The sequence below is a fragment of the Maylandia zebra genome, linkage group LG15 (assembly GCF_041146795.1).
Source record: "Maylandia zebra isolate NMK-2024a linkage group LG15, Mzebra_GT3a, whole genome shotgun sequence".
NCBI lineage: Eukaryota > Metazoa > Chordata > Actinopteri > Cichliformes > Cichlidae > Maylandia > Maylandia zebra.
In genome coordinates, this window is record NC_135181.1 from 17404963 (window position 1) to 17412674 (window position 7712).

Sequence of the window (7712 nt, forward strand, 5' to 3'; positions counted from 1 at the left end):
CAAGCTTGTTAAAAAAGGGTATAAAAGAAGAAAAACTAATGACATGGCCTCCTTGTTCACCTGATCTGAACCCCATTGAGAACCTGTGGTCCATCATCAAATGTGAGATTTACAAGGAGGGAAAACAGTACACCTCTCTGAACAGTGTCTGGGAGGCTGTGGTTGCTGCTGCACGCAATGTTGATGGTGAACAGATCAAAACACTGACAGAATCCATGGATGGCAGGCTTTTGAGTGTCCTTGCAAAGAAAGGTGGCTATATTGGTCGCTGATTTGTTTTTGTTTTGTTTTTGAATGTCAGAAATGTATATTTGTGAATGTGGAGATGTTATACTGGTGTCACTGGTAAAAATAAATAATTGAAATGGGTATATATTTGTTTTTTGTTAAGTTGCCTAATAATTATGCACAGATATCCCCCTAAAATAGCTAAAACTAAAAACAAACTAAAAACTACTTCCAAAAACATTCAGCTTTGATATTAATGAGTTTTTTGGGTTCATTGAGAACATGGTTGTTGTTCAATAATAAAATTATTCCTCAAAAATACAACTTGCCTAATAATTCTGCACTCCCTGTAGTTACCCAGTTTTGGGTATTGACTCCAGTTACTGATTTGCATTTTCCATTTACTTCCACACTCGTCTGCACTGATTTTTCCAATTAAATAGGGTCATTTACACCTCACTAATTTACAAGGCAAAGTGAGGTGTGTTCAGCAAGCACGGGACTAAAGGTTACTTGCACCAAACTCTTTTAGTGCTCAGCAAAGTCAAAAAAAGTATATATTTGGAAATGATGAATCATTTACATGTCAGTAAGTCATTACATGTCAGCTTCTGATCAATAGCACCTTGTTTCAAAGCTTGTGCGGTTTAGGAAAATTATTTACATATTCATTTTTGTGTGTGTCAAGTTAGATCATGTAGAAATGTCTGTTGGATGAAGGATGAGCAGCTCATAGCTGTTTCCATCAATTTTTTATGTTTATACATTTGGCTGAGCAGCACTCACGTGAGGGGAATTTTATTTTGCCAAGTGAAGGTGACCTCAGGGAAGAGCTGAAAGATTCTTCTTGTCTGTGTTTTTTTCTGTTGGAGTCTTGTCTCATAACGCGGCTAACTCGTGCTTGGGCACAGGGGGTGGAAACAAACGAAGGGCTTCCCATGTGAAAGTGGTTCCCTTACAGACCAGCAAGAGCCTTTGTCCTAATTAGCAGGAATGAGTTACGGCTGGAAAAGCTGAGCTCAGGCAGGAGATGGGGCTGAGATGGAGCAGCAGCAGTAGCCATACTGCCGTGCAACAACTGTTTCAGCACTGAAACTGTTGACCTGCTTGCCAGCAGGGCTCCCTGCATCTACTGATTGAAAACAGCAAGGCTCAAAGGCTTACACTGGACATGAAGGTGAGATTTTAATTCACTGGTTGACAGAATCCCAAAAACATATTGTGGGAACATGCACTGTTAAAATGCAGCTAACAGCAGCTTTTGTGAGACAGGTAAAACTCCAGTGGGTTCAGGCCAGGGTAAAGTGCACTTCTGGGATCGCTTACCAACCCCTTCAGTAGCTGATCCAGGAACTGGAGTCTGGAGATGATGTAAGACCCACTAAACAACAAAGACTCACTTGTGCCACTGTGCCACGCATTGCCTCAGAGTGCACTCCAGATGCACTGTGCTTTATGTGGGTTTATGTTTCAGGAAGAAATACCTGCAAAAAGGTTTGGCGTTATACATTAACAACCATCCTGACTGTTTAATTTGTAATACAGAACTGCAGACTAGCCTTTGCCTCCCCACCAATTGGCAATCTACAGGGATGAAAAATGAAGCCAGAATCTGCAGTTCCTTTAGTGGCCACATGAGGTCCTCTTCACAAGGAGTTGATGTATGAAGAAATAAAAACAAAACAAGCGAGCAAATAAAGTAAGAAAGGGGGAAAAAAGTGAGAAAAAAAAAACACGTTGATAGCCTGCTAAACTTCTGTGGCCAATTTTTGAGATATTTATGAGAACCATAAATATTTTTTTACTGACTTGGTAGCAACTGTGAACACAATTGCTTATTATCGCCTCATAAAGTTGATATACTAGGCATTTTCACAAATTGTTGCCTATTTACAAGGAAATGCATAAAGCAACTTTACCTTGTAGATGGATTTCTTCCGATTTAAGTCTCCACTAACTTCATTATATTTTTTAAGTAGCTGATAACCTCATCTGCTTCTCGTCATTAGCACCAAACGACAACGTCGGCTTATCTGAGATTTTGCTTGCTGTTATTACATCATCTCAACATGCTAAAGAAGATTATTAATACCCATAAGTAATCCAAAAGGATCAGGAACAAAAGGTAAAAAGCAAAACAAAACAAAAAACATCCTTATCATTTCAACATAGCAGACTCATTCCATTCATTATGAAACTGGTTAATTGATGGTGATCTAAAGAATAACTTACCTCTCAGATTTTCTGCTTCTTCAGTGTGTTTATAGAGTTAAAGTGTATTTTAGAGTTAGTGTAGTGTAGAGTCCATCTATACATCTGATTTAAGGTTGGATGGGGGCCGATACCTGTCCCAACTGTCACGAGGCAAAAGGATGAGTAGACCCTGGACAGGTTTTCAGTCTACTGCACAGCAAAGGCAGACTGATTTTGATTTTCCAGGAGCAAGGCAATTTGGGAATGACTGGTTAGGATTCCAAAGGTAGTAGGTGTTGTCAGAAGGTGGACGGGCAGGCAAGTATTCAGCAATTCCTTACCAGACAATGCAGGAGAAAATGGAGAAAATTTGAGGAGACTGCACCCTTCTGTCGATGAAAGACGTCTTTGCAACCAATAAACAACAATCTAGCAGCGATTGGGAACATCAGCTGGTCCTTAAATACTGTCACTGATGGCCTGATGAGAATCAGGTGTGTAGGCTGAAACCAGGGGGCTCAATCAGCAGGTGGAGTCTGAGGCAGGACTTGCACATCCTCAATGAAGGCCAAAACATTAGTGAAGAGAACAGAGGAATCCTAACCATCCCAGGACAATCACAGGAACCAGTTTGAGTTCATCTGAACTTTGTAACGTGTTATGTTAACCTGTTGGAAGCAGCCATACTTTATGGTCCAATAGTAAGGGGCTCACATCATTATTATTATTAGATCACCACCAGCAGCCTAAATCATTGATACCAGGCAGGATGGATCCATGATTGTTGTTTGTGCCAAATTCTGACCCTGTCTTTAGAATGTCACAGCACAAATGTACTCATCAGACCAGGCAATGTTTATCTGTGTGTGACCCGGTATGGTCTTCTGCTGCTGCAGCCCATATTTGTAATGAGGGGTTGTTTGAGTTACTGGGTTACTCCGATGACTTCCTGTTCCATCAAGTTGTTTTGTTTTGTTTTTTGCTGAGAGAACTGCCACTCACTGGATGTTTTTATGCTGCATTCAAAGTCAGGCAAATCACCTTTGCCCCCCCCCTATTCTGGTGCTCAGTTTGAATCTCAGCAGGTCACCTTGATCTTGTCTACTGAGCTGCTGCCATAGTTTATTCAATTAGATATTAAAGTGGGGCAGACAGATGGCCCATTAATCATCTGTTATTTTGTTTTTTGAATAATGTAGAATGATGACTTTTCTTCATGTGGAAACCATTAGGCCTACTATAATATTTGTTCTGTAGTAGTTTGCTCTGAAAATTACATAAATAATCTTACAAAAAAACATCTATTACAATCCTGATCTGTTTCAGATGATTACAAATTCAGGTTATCCCAGTATTGATGCATAGTGATGAAGAATGGATTCTCTTTGCATGTGAAAGCACATGTGCCACTAGAACACTGTGTAATTTATGGAGGCATTTTATCCAGGTGTTCTATTGAGAAAATGTAATAAAATAAAAATCTAATAAAAATAATGAAGGCTCTACACTGAATTCTCCCCTTTTTTCCACAGTAATCATCATATGACCAACTCTGAAAACTGAAAACATCTTAAAGATCTAACCTTCTCATGTCCCCATTTTATTGTTTTTTCCATTAATTTCCAGGTATGTCTGTCTGTTAATTTTGTGATTTTAATGAGTCATCCACATACTTTAGGGGATTAGTAAAGGGCAGGGAATTTCACATGGGAAGCGGACAGTGATGTGTTTTTCCATCTCACGTGCAGGACGTCCAGGAAATGTCTGGCTGCAGCTGGAGTCACAACACAGAGCAGCCCGTGGCCTCTCTGCTCTGCAGGATCCTGATCAGAGTCGTGACTGTTTCTCTTTGCACAGTAAAGAGGGTCTTAAATGCTTAAATAGAGCTTTTTGCATTATTTTAATTTGGTATTGGCTACACACTTTTTCAAACTGAAGTGCTTTATAAATGATCACTGCTTATTAAATTAATTGGTTCATCAAAGCTTCAGTAGGCAGCTGAGATACAAATGATTTTTTTTCCAATGAAAGTCAGCAAAAAACACTTTACAGTCAAAGTGTTTTTCAAATCTGACAGCCTTCCATGAAACAGATCAGAAAAGTTCAACATTAAATAAAATAATTTTAATAAGATATATTTTTAAGTTACTTTATCTTCTAATAATCACCTCTTTGGCGATTGGGAAACTTGCAATATCTCAAACATGTTGAAAGGACACTCTTGCTACTGTTCTAAGCTGCAGGTCAGTGGTGATCTATTTTTGATAATGTCAGGATATTATTGCAGTTAATTAAAACTGCTGTGGCCTTGTTGCAGTCTGAAGGGAGAGTATTTGTTCTGTCTTCAGAGGTGCAATGTAGTTTAAATACACAACACTGCTATAGTGGTTACAGAGATATTCCAATGGGAGCACAAGAACAACAGTGAGCCCCTTTTATCTGCTTGTTTTTCTTCCTGTAAACGACTTAAGGCTTATTAAACATAAGGTGAGCAAAACTGAGCGAAGCTGCAGTTCAAAATAAAATACATGGAATGGGAGCCCAAATAATAAATATCACAGTGAAGCAACGTTTTCTTTTCCTAGAGTGTTTGTGGCCTTTGGATTATTGTTTTGATTTCACAGCTTGGTGATATTATGGTGTGAAGGAAAGCTGCATTTTCAAGATACCTGGACCATAATGTTTTCTCTTGTTTTTAAACGATTGTGAAGCACTTTGGTCAACTCTGTTGTTTTTTAAATGTGCTATACAAACAAATTTTGAATTGAATTGAACAGTATGCTCTGATATTGACATGAGGGAAAGTACTGGTACTGGTTTTCAAAAATTAATTTGATGTGCAGAGCTCCAGTAACCACAGAGAGATAAAGCTGATGAGCCACACCACGAAGATATAGGAAAGCAGTGTGTCTTTGTGCTTAGAAAGAGCACTACAGATTTGATGCTTGCTTTGAGAGTGTTGATGGAGAAGGATCTAGAGAAAGAACCTAGTGCAGTGCCACGAGAGGAGCTGTGGAACTAAATGAAGAAGTCAGGAGTGGCAGAGAAGTATGTAAGGGTGGTGCAGGACATGTATGAAGATAGCGAGACAGAGGTGAGTGTGCAGTAGGAGTGACAGATGGGTTCAAGGTGGGGGCGGGATTACATCAGAGATCGGCATTTAGCCCCTTTTGCAGTGGTGATGGATGGGCTGGCAGTTGAGGTCAAGCAGGAGTCTCTGTGGACAATGATGTTTGCAGAAAATTGCGATCTGTAGTGAGGTGGAAGGTTTACGAGAGGTATGCTCTGGAAGTAAGAGAAATGACAGTCAGTAGAACCAAAACAAAACACGTGTGTGTGAAAGAGTGGGAGGTACGTGGAAAGCATCTGAGCAATCATGTTAAAAAGTATGTTATGTTAAACACAAAATGATAGAAAGCAGCACAGCTGCTGCAGACAAAGCAGCAGAATGAGTTAATGTAAGAGGAAATGTGCCATATGTAAGTATCTAAAAGTGCTGTGCAAATATGTGAATGGTTAGAAGAGAAGGCCGAAACTAATTTTGTTTCTTTTGCTAAAACTGCATTTAACAAAAAAAAAAAAAAAATACCAGACACACTTCGTAGGTAAATTCCAGTGCCGCTCGAGTGGCTAAGACAACAAAGGAACTTTCTAAAAACACTTTAACCCCAGTAGTCTGGAAGCATCATCCGTGAGAGTCCTTTCATCTATGAGGGTTACTACCCAGCAGGTCATTAGACATTATTAGGCAGCTTGCAGAGTGACTGAGTCCAAGCGGTCATCAGCTGTTGATCAGTTAAATGCACCCAGTGGACTGTGGAGATGTAATGATGAGCAGTGTTCTTCTTTAAGACCTTTGACCTCTGAAGAAGGACAGAGTGACCCAAGTACCACTGATATACACGGAGTGGTTTGACTGTCTTTGTTGTTATAAGAAGCTAATGTTTAGATTAAATGAACTATACTTATAAAGCACCTTTTAAACCTTTGTGACTCCAAAGTACTTTACAAAGCACTCTCATTACTTCAGGTTTAATAACTTGGCCAAGAACACTTTGGTCCATCACAGCACCAGGGATTAGCCAACTGTGATTAATGGACAAGCCTCTCTACCACTACAGCTGCTTACCAGGCAGTTCGGTGTGAACTTTTGATCTACAATATATATTGTTTCATCCAATCACAAAAACAGAGAATGCATCAAAATATATTAATTTTTCTTTCACTTCGCTAACATAACACAACTATATCATTGTTATTTCTCAGGTCTAGCTTGAAAAAACAAAGCAAAAAGCAACAGATCAAAATAATAATAAAAAAAATCCCTCACATTTTTTGTTCTTTTTGCGTTCATCTTTTTTCCAAGAAGGCCCTGCATTCCAGCCCCAGTGCTGTGACAAACAGCATAACATCAGGATTCGTTGAAACGGTCTAGGGGAGCTGCCTCTTATCATTATCAATTTTAACTGTCTATGCCAATTAGCTCCCATCACTGTGGGACTGTGAATAGGGGTTAAATAAAGGGGGTTTCACATACACATGGCGTCTGAGAGAGACAGATTTGCCGAGCACAGGGGACATTAACGTTATGGTACTGCAAGCCAGTGAAACCACATCGTCTTCTCCAGAACTGCCTTTATTTTGTGATCTGATCGTGTTACTTGAGTCAAGGCTACTCCTTGGATGTGATTTTGACGCGTACTCCTTTTGGAGGCTTTAGTACTGCTTTTCAAAATGAACACTAAATGCAGTTCATAACTTGCTGTGCCACAGTGAAAACATAGTTGGTCATAGTTGAAATTATCAGTCGCTTTTACAGTCCAAAGCCTCTCCAAACTCTTCTATATGTGAACATAGCAAGTTTTGTCCTCTGATGATTAAACTCACACAGAAGAAGTCAGAAGCACTGTGCCACCACCCTCTTGTTAAGGGCCACATCAAGCCAGGGGACAAAATCTGTAAAATAAGGGAAAAACACCCAGACGACTGGCTGACTGCTGGTTTTGGGTGGTGTGCTGCCACATTTAGGCTTCTATTTTGAAAAACTTGGCTGTACCCAGATGAGAACTTTGCTGGCAATGAGAAAGCAATGGATATAGAGAAGTAGCGGGGGGAAAAACAGAATCCCACCAATTGTGACACTGAGGACACCATGGTATAATCAGTCAAAGATTGTCACCAATTACTAAAACAGAACATGATAAAATTCATAGAAGCACTGAGAATAGTGAAAAATATTCATTAACATTTGTCTTTGGGCAGTGAACTCTCCATGTATTACCAATACAAAT

At 39.6% G+C, this 7712-nt stretch overlaps 1 long non-coding RNA gene across 1 annotated transcript; it reads left to right on the top strand.

The window, feature by feature from the left end:
- Positions 1-1221: 1221 nt before the first annotated feature.
- On the top strand, positions 1222-6720 carry LOC101484973 (uncharacterized). The gene is made up of 4 exons (XR_191161.2): positions 1222-1405; positions 1501-1599; positions 3954-4047; positions 4170-6720. It is a non-coding gene; the product is annotated as an uncharacterized LOC101484973 (long non-coding RNA).
- The last annotated feature ends 992 nt before the right edge of the window (positions 6721-7712 follow it).